This window comes from Manis javanica, chromosome 11 (genome assembly GCF_040802235.1).
Source record: "Manis javanica isolate MJ-LG chromosome 11, MJ_LKY, whole genome shotgun sequence".
In the NCBI taxonomy this organism is placed as follows: domain Eukaryota; kingdom Metazoa; phylum Chordata; class Mammalia; order Pholidota; family Manidae; genus Manis; species Manis javanica.
The window spans coordinates 114,859,160-114,873,818 of NC_133166.1; the positions used below are offsets into that span (position 1 = coordinate 114,859,160).

General features: G+C 45.9%; 1 protein-coding gene across 12 annotated transcripts in view; it reads left to right on the forward strand.

Annotated features, from left to right (window-relative positions):
• Positions 1-2,602: 2,602 nt before the first annotated feature.
• The window catches only part of PC (pyruvate carboxylase), a 112,715-nt gene continuing 100,658 nt past the window's right edge, over positions 2,603-14,659 (forward strand). For 3 of the 12 annotated variants that reach the window (XM_073217506.1, XM_036995782.2, XM_036995784.2), the window contains exons 1-2: positions 3,418-3,764; positions 7,174-7,210. The gene's annotated coding sequence lies outside the window, so the exon portion shown is untranslated. Of the gene's footprint in view, positions 2,720-3,095; positions 3,277-3,417; positions 3,765-7,173; positions 7,211-9,058; positions 9,144-14,659 lie in introns of those variants that run through there. The other 9 variants (XM_073217502.1, XM_073217501.1, XM_036995783.2 and 6 more) reach the window with 7 other exon arrangements.

Consider the following 14,659-nt stretch of genomic DNA (forward strand, 5'->3'; position numbering starts at 1 on the left):
CAACCATTTAAACATCTACTGTGTGCCAGACTCAACTCTTGTAGAGGTAACATTCAAATGTGAGGAGTGGATGTGAGTAGAGAAGATAAATAAAAATCAAGAACTTTCCAGAAAGTGATCAATAAGAAGCAGTAAGACAAACTCCCAGCCCAACAAGAGCCCATGAGCTGCTTAGCAGCCCCTCCTTCCCTCCCCTGAACCACACCCTCCTAACAGAAATCTGCTGCCTGTGCCCTATGCACTGGAGTTAGACTAGCCAGCCTTCCACAGGCTGGTCTCAGCCTATCTGTCCCACATCACTCTCCCCTGCATCCTCCTAGGAACTCAGCGAAGTTTCTCAAGTTTCTGTGCCTGAAGAATCAGTTGAGGCTTGTTAAAAATAAATAAATAAATAGCAGGATTCTTGGGCCCCACCCCAGATTTACTGAATTCCTACTGAATCATAATCCAGAGGCCAGGGTCCAGGAATCTCTTTTGTTTTTTTAAAGAGACCTGGGGAATGCTTACCACCAGGGCACTCTGGGTAATAATTTCTCTTGGTCTCTTAGTGGGTCTCAACACTGACCAACATTACAACTCTCTGGAGAGCTTCTAAAACTAGCAATGCAGTGCATGGGATCCCATTCCCCATAAATAGACTTAAATGGTATTCTGCTGGTGATTCTAAGATCTCTGGGTTGGTGGTTAATATGCATAGGACCCAGGGGCGGGGCTCAGGAATCTATGTTGCCCAATAGCACCCTGTCCCAAGGAGATTTCATCACTAGTGGTATAGTGAGAAATGCTGAGAAATGCTTTTTCTAGCCATGTTAGACTCCTCATCCAGACCTTTGCCTGAGCAGTTTTCTCTGTCTGGGATAGAACACCCAACTTTGTCCTACTGGGGAACTCAACCTAAGGGTGGGAAAGAGCCTGGATAGAGAGGTGTCTTGTTTCCTAATCTAACTTGAAATAGATAATTTGTATGTCTGAGCTAATTGTTCAAAATGCATTTTTCTTTTGTTCACAGCAGTCCATTTCCTAGTTCTCAATTAAATTCTTCCTTCAGTCCTCAACCTGGTGGTGTTGACATGGGAGTCTCCTGAACCTGGGTGAAGCCACCAGTCCTCTGTTCTAGATCCAAGAGTTCACAGAGACCAGCCAGGACTGAGCCAACATGTCACAGTCTCTGCAGCATGGCCAGGCCTAGAGCATGACCTTGCCCTGTCTGAGGGATGCAGGGACCCAATCTTACATGTACACAGCAGAGGAGATAAGATATAGGCAGGAAGGACTGAAGTCTTAAGGTAGACGCACTAGAAGAGTAGATACAGGCACACTCTCTCCATCAAGTCCGACCCCTTTTATGAGGACATTCAGTCCAGAGAGGGAGGGGACCTGTCCAAGGTCATACAACAACTTTAACTCCTGCTGTATGAAGAAAGTTGTGAGGAAGAAAGGGTCCTTGGACTTGGACATCTAATAGAAAGTGAGCTCTATGATGTGATGGTGGAGGCTGTCTTTTTCACCACTGTGTTTCCAGCATAGCTCCAGGCCCATAGTTGTTGCTCAGTTGCATGAATATGTGAATCTGGAGAACTGGAATTTTAATCCATATTCTGCTACTAAAATAGCTGTGTTGGATTGATCCAGGTTGGAATTCTGCCAGACAGGTGGAAAGAAGGACAAGGAAGTTGGACAGACACAACAGAGTTAGAACGGAGTTGTACTATCTCTCTATGCTCAATAAGCAATTCCTAGTTAATAAAATGTTCTCATAGACCTTGATCCTTCCAACTGTCTGGAAGCAGGTTTTTTTTTTTTCCTCCGTGCCCTAATTACCATCTGATGTACTGTATATCTTATTTGTTTATCGTCTGTTAGGCAGAAATTTTGGGTTGTTTTGGTCATTCCCGTACTCCGGTTGGCACAGAGCCCAGTTTAGGAAGCTTTCCATTCAACCAAGCCTTCCAAACCCTCTAGGTCCTGAGTGACCTCAGGATTTGCATATTAGGAAACTGAGGCTTAGAGGTGAGGTTGCTTGTCAAAGGTCACCCCAGAGGCCGACTCCTCACCACCTGCAGATCACCACGAACCACATCTGCTAGGGACACAATCACGTACACCCCGGCGGCACAAGCGCCATCTCCTTCCTTCTGCTCTCGCAAACGCTTTCCTCCGACCTCTTCTCTACCAGGCTCGCTGGTCTCTGCGTCTAAGCCGGATCCCAGGGCCCCCGTGCGGTCTGTTATGCTTGCGGCTTTGGTAGACACGTGCTAGTCTGGTGAATGAATCGCACGTCCCCACCTCCGCAGACAGCCAACCACAGCGTGTCGGAGCCGGCCACTTCCGCCTATTGCGGGCCACTGCCGCGGCTGAGCGGCCCACGTGGGGCTCTAAAGGCAAGAGAGTAGGCGGTGGTGCGCTACAGGCGGGCTCTCCCAGCCTCGCCACCAATCCAGGGACCCGCCGAGGACGCGCGGGGCGGGGCTGACGTGGGGCGCCAAGGCTTAAACGTGACGGGCAGGAGGGCTTAGGGAGGAGTCTTGAACCAGGGAGCGGTGAGTGACGGAGAATACTGTCCAATAACAGGAGGGGTTGGGCTGCCTGAGCCAATAGAAAGTCCGAAGGGCGGCCGAGACCGCAGCAAGTTCGGTTGCGCGGAGACCGCAGCTGTTCCCTGTCAGCGCCAGTCGCCGCGGCAGAGGCGGTGGCGACGACTTGCGGCGGCAGAGAGGAGGTGAGTGCTGGCGGCGCTGCGCACCTTTCTCTTCCCGCGGCGGGTCGGAGCGGGTGGGCGTGCACTGGCGCCGCGGCGGGGGACGCTTATGTAAGGGTCGCGCGCGCCAAGGCGGCGCGGGCTTCACGAGTGACGGCTGGAGACGGCGGCGGGCGGTGCGCGACGCGACGTGCGCCGCCCCTCCCCTCCCCTCCGCCCTTCCCCCTCGCGCGGGGACTGCCGGCGCGGACCCGCCCCCTCTCTGCTGGACCCCACGCCTAGTCCCCGCTCCGCAGCCCTGCAGACGTCCTCAGGTGCGGGCGCAGCCGGGCCTCTTCAGCCCCGCGTCCCTGTGGCCGCTGGCGGCCTTATTCCTGTCCTCGGGCCCATTTTGCAGATGTAGAAACTGACGCACGGAGCCCTGAAATGCCTCGCGCGGGGTCCCTGAGGGCTCGCACCCGTCTGTCAGAATCGGGAGCCCAAGTTTTCCCCAGCCATCTGGAAGCTCAGCTCTGAAGAAAGCCGTGGCGTTGAAGGCGAGGGTTTCCCGTGTTCTGAGTGCCTGCTGTCCGCCTCCTGTAGGATCTTCCTCGTAACCCGTGGGGTATTTTCCGTTCCACTGCGTTCTAGATGAAGAAACAGGGATTTGTCCGAGGCTGCTCAGATAGGACGAGGTGGGGCTGGACCCAGCCCGTTATTATCACAGCTTTTAACAGTTTGCAGAGTGCACTCGGCCGGGGGCAGTGAGGAGCAGCAGGCGCTCCGGGAAGTGCCCTCCTGGGCACGGAGTCAGAAGCCCTGGCATTGAGGACCTGCCGTGCAGGTTCCTTCCAGCGTGCCTTTCTTTGTGTACTTCGAGTGACTTGTTTCACCTCTGGGCAGCTCTTTCCTCATCTCACAAATGTTGGGGTTAGACCAGGTCCCTAGGTCCCTGGTAGCTTTGAAATTCTTAAAAATCTGGTTGTTCATTGCGAGAGGTGGCCCGGGCCCATTATCCCCATTCTGCAGCTGAGAAAACCGTGGCCCAGAGATGTGCTGATGTCTGCCAGGTCACAGCTAGAGCCTGGTGAGTCTTTACCGAGAAGTCTTTGTCGTCCCTGTTGCTCCCTTCCCACTGCTGCCGGCAACCCGGGCTTGGCTTCCCACGTCACCCTTCCCCCGCCTTGTGATGCAGATTCTTATGCTGGCTGTGGATGTGCTCAGCATTTCTATCCACTGGCAGCTGTGGCTTTTCTGTTCGCCTGCTCTTCATCTTAACTCTTGAACTCTTACTCACATTCTTTTGCACGTCTATCATGCTCAGAGCCCTAAACTGGGTGCTGGGAGAAGACACGGGAGATGTGGTTAATCCTTGCCCTAGAACTGCCCACGAACCGATGGGGGGAGAGAAAAAGAAACGGAACCCAAGCAGCAAGTCAGCCTGGAGCACATGTTTGTAGAGGGCCTGTACGGGTGAGGTGTGGCCCCGAGGAGGGCGTGGAAGACGAAGTCTAGGAAGCAAATCGGGGCCAAGCACACACTAAGGCCACAGAGAGGAGAAACGGACTGACTGGGGGCTGGTCAGGGACCAGACTGGGAATGACTTTGTAGAGAGGTGAGTTGTGAGCCTCTTTTGGTTCCACTGGAGCCAGTAGTGAAGAAGCAGTGATGGGACTTGAGCGACAGGTTTTATTCTGGAGGAGACTGAGAGTTTTAAGCGGCTAGAACGTTCAAGAGGAAGGCTGAGGAAGGTGGAAGGAGAATGTGGGGGAAATAGCACCTCCCAGGTGAGTGTGAGCAGTTTGGTTGGTCGCTGCAAGGAGGCCTGTAGGGGATGTATTAGGCATGGGCGCTTGCTAAGGTTCAGGTAGGGCTGAACTGATTGGGCCCAAAGGCACCAGGGCATGCGGTTGAGCTCTGAGGGCCAGGCAGAGTGTTCTGGTGAGCAACTTGTGAGCAGACATCTTGTGTTTCTTAGTCCTTGCTCTGCCCTGCAGGAAGGGTCTTTGTTCCCTATAGTTGCTCAATATCTATTTGTTGAATTGAATTAGTTTGCCACCACAGGTTCCACTATTCGTCCCAAAGTCCCCTTTGCACCCTATCTCTACTCAACCTGATTCAGCTTGATTGACCCTCTCTCGGCCAGTCCTCACCTCCAGGATCATCTCTCAGGGAGGTTTGCCATGGTGGCTGTGGCCTCATTGGCCCCTCCTGCCTTTGATGTGCCAATACAGGTTTGCGCCTTTGTTTGGTCCTGCTCCTTGCTTTCTCCTTGTCTCATTTCCAGTATCCCAGTACCCTGGGTGCTGTGCTTGGGGCCTGTCTGCCCCACACTGCTCACAAAGGCTGTGGGACCAAGGTGGGGCCGGACCACCAAGTCACAGTTCTCTGTGTGCCTCTTCCCTGGGTCCCCAGAGTCCCTAACACAGTGCCGGAACAAGTAGGTGCTTGACTAATGTTTTGGATGAATCAGTAGAAAATGGCTCAAATTGGAAATCTGTGGGAAGGGTGGAAGCCAGGGAGCCGGGATAGGATTCACATTTGGGGCTGCAGAGATGGCTGTCATGTCAGTGAAGCTTGCAGGGAGGCCCAGGCAGGCCCCACACTGTCCATCTCTCTCTCTAGCACATGGGCTGGATGCCTCCCCCAGGGACACATTTTCCTTGAGGATTCACATGGGCCTTCTCTGTGGCTGCCTCACTGTAGCATCTTACCCTCTTCCAGATGAGCCCCTACTCCCCACACCCAGAAGGTGGGCCTGTTTGGGGGCTTCTCATCCAGAGACATCCTTCACAGAAGTGGGGTCTGCTTACTTGGAAACCTCACTGGGGCCTGATTGGCCATCCCCTCCCTTCTTTGTCTTCACTGCTTCTCGTCTTAGCTGTGGGTACTTCACCAAACTGTCAAGGGAATAGGACCTGAGAGTGGAAGAGTGGAAAATGAGGAAAAGAACAAACCATTTCCCCTTACCTATTGAATGAAAAGATCCCATCCCACCTATTGGGCATGTTCTTCCATTTAACCCCCCAGGCACACTCTTCTGCCTCAGCCCTCATATGACACTCTTCACTCTTGCCCCCAAACTCACTTCCTAGTGTCCCTCCTCCACTCTTGTTCCTGGTGACCTTGTTTCCTGCAGGGTTTTCACTCTTACCTTGTCCTGTCAAAATTAAATTTCTCTTCAAGACTCAGGCTTTCCTGCATTAAGTCTTACCAGATCTGTGCAGTTGGATGTGGGTTCTCTCTTTCAGTAATAATAATGATAAATAATGGCTTACTGTTGTAGTCAAAGCCAACCTTCATTGAGCTCTTACTTTGGGGTGGCAGGGACCTTGCTAGGCCTTTTGCTTACCTCTCTTATCCCATTTGATTATCAATACAGCCCTATAGCAAAGCTTCTGTTAGATCCTTGTTTATAGGTCTGCCCTCGGCTGTCAGGCTCGCAGTGTCTTCTTGGGTCCCTCTCATGTATTATCCTGTTTTTTTTACTCTATATTAGCCAGTCCCCAGCAACTTGCTCTTTGGCACTTGTACCTTCTGGCATGTACTTTATGCAAGGTATGTGCTCAGTAAATATTTTATTGAGGTGAGTGCCCCAAACATTCATTTTTAGCCTTGACATAATATACCAAGGCAACTGGTTTTTGCGGAACATGAATTCAGTTCATTTGATGACTTGTTGATGTCTCTATTTTTTCTTTTTATTGACCAGTGGCTAGAGCTGAATGACAGGTGTGGCCTTTCAAAAGCAAGCTTTCTCTAAACTCCAAAAAGTGGTCACACACCACCAACTGTGGGCTTCTGTGGTCTGAACATGGGGTGTACTCTTACATACATGTGTATGAGGGCTCTCTGCAGGAAAGGATCTGAGGAGATAGGAGACATATCAGCTCTCAGGTCATGTAAGATAGTTCTTAAATGGTGTCACGTTGCATAGTGAGATAGGAAACGGGCTCAGAGAATCTGAGGACAGGTAGCTCCTGAAGGATCAGAGGCAGCACTGCAGAGAAAGAAGGCTTGGGGCTGGATGGGACGGACAAGAGTAAAAAGCGCTTCAGATAAAACAGTAAGTTTCTAGAACTTCTTGCTTCTATGTAGCCGGTGCCAGAAAGGGTTTTACTTAAATATTTCTTACTACACATGTCACATCTGAGTTTGTCCTCTGTACCAGGTACAGTGACAGTGTGTTGTGTGTGTTACCTCTTTGGGAAGCCTATGAAAGGGGTGTTGTTCTTACTCCCATTTCACAGATGAGGAAACAGGCTTTCAGTGTTGATGGGAGTGGGGGGAACGAGCCCAGGAAGCTGAACAACAGAGCCCTGGGTACTCTCGGCTCTGTGCTGTCCTGGGGCTCCCCCCTGTCCCCAGATTCTTCTGAGGCGGAGGCAAAGTAACAGTTCTTCTCTGGGTTCTAAATCTATGCTCATGCTACTCCTGGGTTCTCTGGAGAGGGCCTGGAGAAACTAGGATAACACTTCTTTTTTCTTTTACTTTAGATAGCACCTGCCTTCTGAGAGCTGACAAACACTGAGGGTAAGTCCTGCGCCTGAATCCAGGTCAGTGGGGTGTGCGTGTGGGTCTCCTGCAGGAGCAGCTGTAAATGTTAGCTGTCCTGGCATGCCAGTTAATCAAGCTCAGTAAATAAAAAGGGCCAAGCTCTGATTTTTGGGAAATGTAAGCAGTCCTTGTCTATTCCAGGTCTCTCTTGGTTTTCTTGTTTTCCACAGGAAGGTGACATCTGGCTCCCTGTTGGCCCCAGTTAGCAGCTGACCAGCCTCAGTGGGAGACCCTAGTTCTGGGAGAGTGTGGCTTGGAAAGCCGGTCAGGGCAGGGTGGCAAGGCTTGTCAGGGCCACAAGAAGCATCTTCAGGGCTGGGAAGCCCCTGAGAAGACCCCTTGAGTCAACTCGTAGAGCAGGCCATTGGGCACAGGAGGCGGCTGTGTCAGCTGGTGTTGAAATACTTGGAACATTGATCCTCAGGCTGTGGGATCACATGACAAGGGGGCAGAGGTGGCACTGTCCCTTCTCCCTCACACACAGTGTTCAGGCAGCACTGCCCTGCATCACCTGCTGCTTTTAAGGTTTCCTCTCACTCAGGCTCCCCCTGATTGCATTGATCCGCATGCATCTCGGCCTGAATCCCACAGCCCTCTGGGCTGACCTGGTGGTCCAGTTCTGTTTCCGGCTGTAGTCCTGTGAGCATCCTAGCCAGACATGGTCCTCGCTGTCTGTCTAGCATCCTGCCTGCATTTCAGACCCTGATAACATTTTTCCCTTCATCCAAAGGCAGGCCAACTGCCTTCCCCATTTCATAGACAGGTGCCCTGGGGACTTTGTGGCTCAGAGACAACTTCCTCCACAGCTCATGTTCAGTGCTCAGAGTGAGAATTCCTTTGTGTAAGGATTTTTCTTGGGTTTCCACCCATTGTGTCGGGATTTTTCTCAGGTGACTCTTCATGACCCAGGAGTTATTCTCCTTTCTGAGATTTTCCCACTGTCTTCTCTTGCCCTGGGCCAGCAGTTTTTTACCCTATGATTGAGTTTGCCTAGAAAGTGGGCAATGGAAAGGCAGATGGTATGGGATGTAAATACCTCTAGACTTTTGATGGACTCCACCCTCCGCAAAGTTTCCTCTGCCCTGTTCTCCCTTCTCACTCTCTTGTTTTCCTATTCTTGGCTGATAGAGTTGAATGTTACTGCTCTGACTTGCCTCCCATTGAGGAGAGGTGGGGCCATTGGGTGAAGGCCACCCCCAAACCACCTATCCTATGGATCAGAAAAACCGGGGCCCAGAGAAGGCCGATTAGCAGAATCCAGGAATTTCCCCCCCAACTTTTAACATCTTTTACTGCATGTTTTCTCCCAATCCATCAGGCAGAAGGGAAGATTGGTTGCCAAGAAGGGTGCCTTCTCCTAGGTCATCTCATTTGTCAAGGCTTGTTTGGCTCTTCAGTCCCTAAGTCCCTGCTGAGCCCCCTGAGCTTTGGTTACCTGAGCTAAGGCTCTGCCATAGGAGACTGCTGCCCTGCCGTCCTCCTGTGCTGTCTCCTTGGTGATTCTGGAGACGTGCATGTAGGTTTTTTTTCAAGTATTCTTCCAGAAGGCATAACCCAGGTCATCCCAGCAGACCTCGCTCTGGCTACTCTTCCCTCCTTGTCCAGATTTGCCTGTAGGCCAGAGCAGGATGTGAGGCTGGGATATCCAAGGCTGCCCTAAGTACATTTCCACCAGCTGTGTGTGCAGAGGGGCCAGACCCCACATGTGGCAGCTCCTCTCCTGACCAACAGCCATCCCTGGCCGAGGCCTCGGGGAAAATTCCGTGATCTGGCTGTGCTGAGTCATGCTTTCGTCTCTGAGGTTATGTCTGTCACATCTTGCAGGTCTCATTGGTCAGCTCAGGGTCTGGGAATGGCTGCGGTTGCTCGGGAGTGATCTCATGCTGCTGAGCTCTCACATCGCATCACGGTATGCTTCTCTGAGGGTTTTCACTAACTACTGCCTTGCTCATCAATATGAAACTTATTAATATGAAATAATAGTATACTATTCTGGAAACATTCTTCTCAGAAAGAGGAAACTGAGGTTCAGAGAGACTAAGTGACTTGGTCAGGTGATAGGTGACTGATGAATGGCATGTCCAGGTGAGGTTTTTGATGCCAAAACCCTACTCCTGTTTGTGTGTGTGTGTGTGTGTGTAATGTACATTTTTTTATATTTTGGTATCATTAATCTACAATTACATGAAGAACATTATGTTTACTAGACTGCCCCCTTCACCAAGTCCCCCCCACAAAACCCATTACAGTCACTGTCCATCAGCATAGTAAGATGCTATAGAATCACTACTTGTCTTCTCTGTGTTGTTAATGTACATTTTTGTGTAACAAAGATTATTTGAAAGTTACTTTGATTAAAAAAAAAGTTGATTTACAATGTGTTAAATTTACGAACTCAAAAATTTAGTTCTTTTAAAGGCTAGTCTATTAAGGTTAGCTTTCAAGTGTAGCCTAGAAATCTTTCTGTTCTATTACTGATTCTAGAAAATCTTAACATCAGTCTTAAAGGAGCCTTTGATTAATATTTGATCCCATTTTCAAACTTAACTCATTTGAAGATTTCAAGTTAAATTTACTAATTTCACCCAACTTTATTTATACTTCCAATTGCCTGATTAATAAACATCCCTAATACTTAAATAATGACTGTAAATCTAATAAATCTGACTCTTAAAGTTTCTTTAACATTCCTGTACTGTTTTGTGTTTTATTTTTTTTTAAATAGCTTTATTGATGTAGTTTTGACTAGTGGCACATACTTAAAAGTGCACAATGTATAAGTTTTGACATTTGTACACACTTGTGAAACCATAACCACAATTAACATAGTGAGCACATCCATCACCTCCAAAAATGTCCCTGTGTCCTTTGTAATCCTTCCCTCCAGTCCCTCCCTGCCTCTCCCCAAGTAACCACTGGACTCTTTTCTGTTATTGTAGATTATTTTGCATTTTTCTGGAGTTTTACATAAGTGGAATCCTATATAGTCTGTATCCTTTTTGTCTGGCTTCTTTTACTCAGCATTATTTACAGATTTGCCCAGGTTACATGTATCAACAGTTATTTCCTTTTTATTGCTGAGTAATAAAATACTGTTATGTGGATGTTCCACAATTTGTTTATCTATTCACCTGCTTCTGGTCAGTTCAGTTGTTTCCAGTTTTTGGTGATTCTAAATAAAGCTTCAGTGAGAATTTGTGTACAAGTTTTTGTATGGACATATATATCCTTTTGGGCAGACGTGTAGGAGTGGAGTGGCTGGGTCATATGGTAGGAGTGTGTTAACTTAAACTGTCCAGCTGTCTTCCAGAGTGGTTGTACCATCTACATTCTCACCAGCAGGGTGTAAGAGTTGCAGTCCTGCCACATGCTCTCCAGCTCTGGATATGGTCAGACTTTAATGTTAGCTGTTCTAAAAGGTGTGTAGTGGTATCTCATGGTTCGAATTTGAATTTCTATGGTAATTAATAATGTTGAGTGTCTTGTATGCTTATCTGTCATCTGCCATATTGATTTCAAAATTAGTAAAAATTACTACTTAAAATCACAAGTCTAAACCAGCTACTCAGTTACATTTTTTTCCCAAGAAAATAATGTTTATTTATTTATTTTTATTATTTTTATTTTTTCAGTATCATTAATATACACTTACATGAACAACATTGTAGTTACTAGATTCTCCCCATTATCAAGTCCCCACCACATACCCCATTACAGTCATTGTCCATCAGTGTAGTAAGATGCTATAGAATCACTACTTGTCTTCTCTCTGCTGTACTGCCTTCCCCGTGCCCCACCCCCTCCATTATGTGTGCTAATCATAATGCCCCTTTTTCCTCTTATCCTTCCCTTCCCACCCATCCTCCCCAGTCCTTTTCCCTTTGGTAACTTAGTCCACTCTTGGGTTCTGTGATTCTGCTGCTGTTTTGTTCCTTCAGTTTTTGCTTTGTTCTTATACTCCACATATGAGTGAAATCATTTGGTACTTGTCTTTCTCCACCTGGCTTATTTCACTGAGCATAATACCCTCTTCCTCCATCCGTGTTGCTGCAAATGGTACGATTTGTTTTCTTCTTAGGGCTGAATAATATTCCATTGTGTATACGTACCACATCTTCTTTATCCATTCATCTACTGATGGACACTTAGGTTGCTTCCACTTCTTGGCTATTGTAAATAGTGCTGCAATAAGCATAGGGGTGCATATGTTTTTTTCAAACTGGGCTGCTGTATTCTTAGGGTAAATTTCTAGGAGTGGAATTCCTGGGTCAAATGGTATTTCTATTTTGAGTTTTTTGAGGAACCTCCATACTGCTTTCCACAATGGTTACATCCCCACCAGCAGTGTAGAAGGGTTCCCCTTTCTCCACATCCTCGCCAACATTTGTTGTTGTTTGTCTTTTGGATGGTGGTGTGAAGTGATATCTCATTGTGGTTTTAATTTGCGTTTCTATGATGATTAGCGATGTGGAACATCTTTTCATGTGCCTGTTGGCCATCTCAATTTCTTCTTTGTAGAAGTGTCTGTTCAGATCCTCTGCCCATTTTTTAGTTGACTTATTTGCTTTTTGTTTGTTGAGGTGTGTGAGCTCTTTATATAATTTGGATGTCAACCCCTTATCAAATATGTCATTTATGAATATATTCTCCCATACTATAGGATGTCTTCTTGTTCTACTAATGGTATCCTTTGCTGTACAGAAGCCTTTTTAGTTTGATATAGTCCCACTTGTTCATTTTTGCTTTTGTTTCCCTTGCCTGGGGAGATATGTTCATGAAGAAGTTGTTCATATTTATGTCCAAGAGATTTTGCCTATGTTTTTTTCTAAGAGTTTTATGGTTTCATGACTTACATTCAGGTCTTTGATCCATTTTGAGTTTACTTTTGTATATGGGGTTGGACAATAATCCAGTTTCATTCACTTACATGTAGATGTCCAGTTTTGCCAACACCAGCTGTTGAAGAGGCTGTCATTTCCCCATTGTATATCCATGGCTCCTTTATTGTATATTAATTGACCATATATGCTTGGGTTAATATCTGGACTCTCTATTCTGTTCCACTGGTCTATGGTCTGTTCTTGTGCCAGTACCAAATTGTCTTGATTACTGTGGCTTTGGAGTAGAGCTTCAAGTCAGGGAGCATAATTCTCCCTGCTTTATTCTTCCTTCTCAGGATTGCTTTGGCTTTTCAGGGTCTTTTGTGGTTCTGTATGAATTTTAGAACTATTTGCTCTAGTTCATTGAAGAATTCTGTCGGTATTTTGATAGGGATTGCATTGAATCTGTAGATTGCTTTAGGCAGGATGGCCATTTTGACAATATTAATTCTTCCTAGCCAGGAGCAAGGGATGAATTTCCATTTATTAGTATCCTCTTTAATTTTCTTAGGAGTGTCCCATAGTTTTCAGGGTGTAGGTCTTTCACTTCCTTGGTCAGGTTTATTCCTAGGTATTTTATTCTTTTTGATGCAATTGTGAATGGAATTGTTTTCCTGATTTCTCTTTCTGCTAGTTCATTCATGTATAGGAAGGCAACAGAATTCTGTGTATTAACTTTGTATCCTGCAACTTTGCTGAATTCAGATATTAGATCTAGTAGTTTTGGAGTGAATTCTTTAGGGTTTTTTATGTACAATATCATGTCATCTGCAAACAGGGACAGTTTGACTTCTTCCTTACCAATGGATGCCTTTTATTTCTTTGTGTTGTCTGATTGCCATAGCTAAGACCTCCAGAACATGTTGAATAAATTATGTTGAATAAAAGTGGGGAGAGTGGGCATCCTTGTCTTGTTCCTGATCTTAAAGGAAAAGCTTTCAGTTTCTCGCTGTTAAGTATAATGTTGGCTGTGGGTTTGTCATATATGGCCTTTATTGTGTTGAGGTACTTGCCCTGTATACCCATTTTGTTGAGGGTTTTTATTATGAATGGATGTTGAATTTTGTCAAATGCTTTTTCAGCATCTATGGAGATGATCATGTGGTTTTTGTCCTTCTTCTTGTTGATGTAGTGGATGATGTTGATCAATTTTCGAGTGTTGTACCATCCTTGCATCCCTGGAATGAATCCCACTTGATCATGATGGATGATCTTTTTGATGTATTTTTGAATTTGGTTTGCTAATATTTTGTTGAGTTTTTTTGCGTCTATGTTCATCAGGGATATTGGTCTGTAATTTTCTTTTTTTGTGGTGTCTTTGCCTGGTTTTGGTATTAGAGTGATGTTGGCCTTGTGGAATGAGTTTGGGATTATACCTTCCTCTTCTACTTTTTGGAAAACCTTAAGGAGGATGGGTATTAGGTCTTCACTAAATGTTTGATGAAATTCAGCAGTGAAACCATCTGGTCCAAGAGTTTTGTTCTTAGGTAGTTTTTTGACTACCAGTTCAATTTTGTTGGTAGTAATTGGTCTGTTCAGATTTTCTGTTTCTTCCTGGGTCAGCCTTGGAAGGTTGTATTTTTCTAGGAAGTTGCCCATTTCTTCTAGGTTATCTAGTTTGTTACCATATAATTTTTCATAGTATTCTCTCATAATTCTTTGTATTTCTCTTGTGTCCATAGTGATTTTTCCTTTCTCATTTCTGATTCTGTTTATGTCTGTAGATTCTCTTTTTTTCTTGATAAGTCTGGCTAGGTGTTTATCTATTTTGTTTATTTTCTCAAAGAACCAGCTCCTACTTTCATTCTTTCTATTGTTTTATTCTTTGCAATTTTATTTATTTCTGCTTTAATCTTTGTTATGTCCCTCCTCTACTGACTTTGGGCCTCATTTGTTCTTCCTTTTCTAGTTTCATTAATTATCAATTTAGACTGTTCATTTGGGATTGTTCTTCTTTCCTGAGGTAGGCCTGTATTGCAATATATTTCCCTCTTAGCACAGCCTTTGTTCGCATCCCACAGATTTTGTGTTGTTGAATTATTGTTGTCATTTGTCTCCATATATTGCTTGCTCTCTGTTTTTATTTGGTCATTGATTCATTGATTATTTAGGCACATGTTATTAAGCCTCCATGTTTTTGTGGGCTTTTTCATTTTCTTTGTGTAATTTGTTTCTAGTTTCATATCTTTGTGATCTGAGAAGCTGGTTGGTACAATTTCAATCTTTTTTAATTTACTGAGGTTCTTTTTGTGGCCTAGTATATAATCTATTCTTGAAAATGTTTCATGTGCACTTGAGAAGATGGTGTATCCTGTTGCTTTTGGATGGAGTGTTCTGTAGTTGTCCGTTAGGTCCATCTGTTCTAATACGTTGTTCAGTGCCTGTGTCTACTTATTTTCTGTCTGGTTGATCTGTCCTTTGGAATGAGTGGTGTGTTGAAGTCTCGTAGAATGAATGCATTACATTCTATTTCCCCTTTTAATTCTGTTAGTATTTGTTTCACATATGTAGTTGTTCCTGTGTTGAGTGCATAGACATATATAAT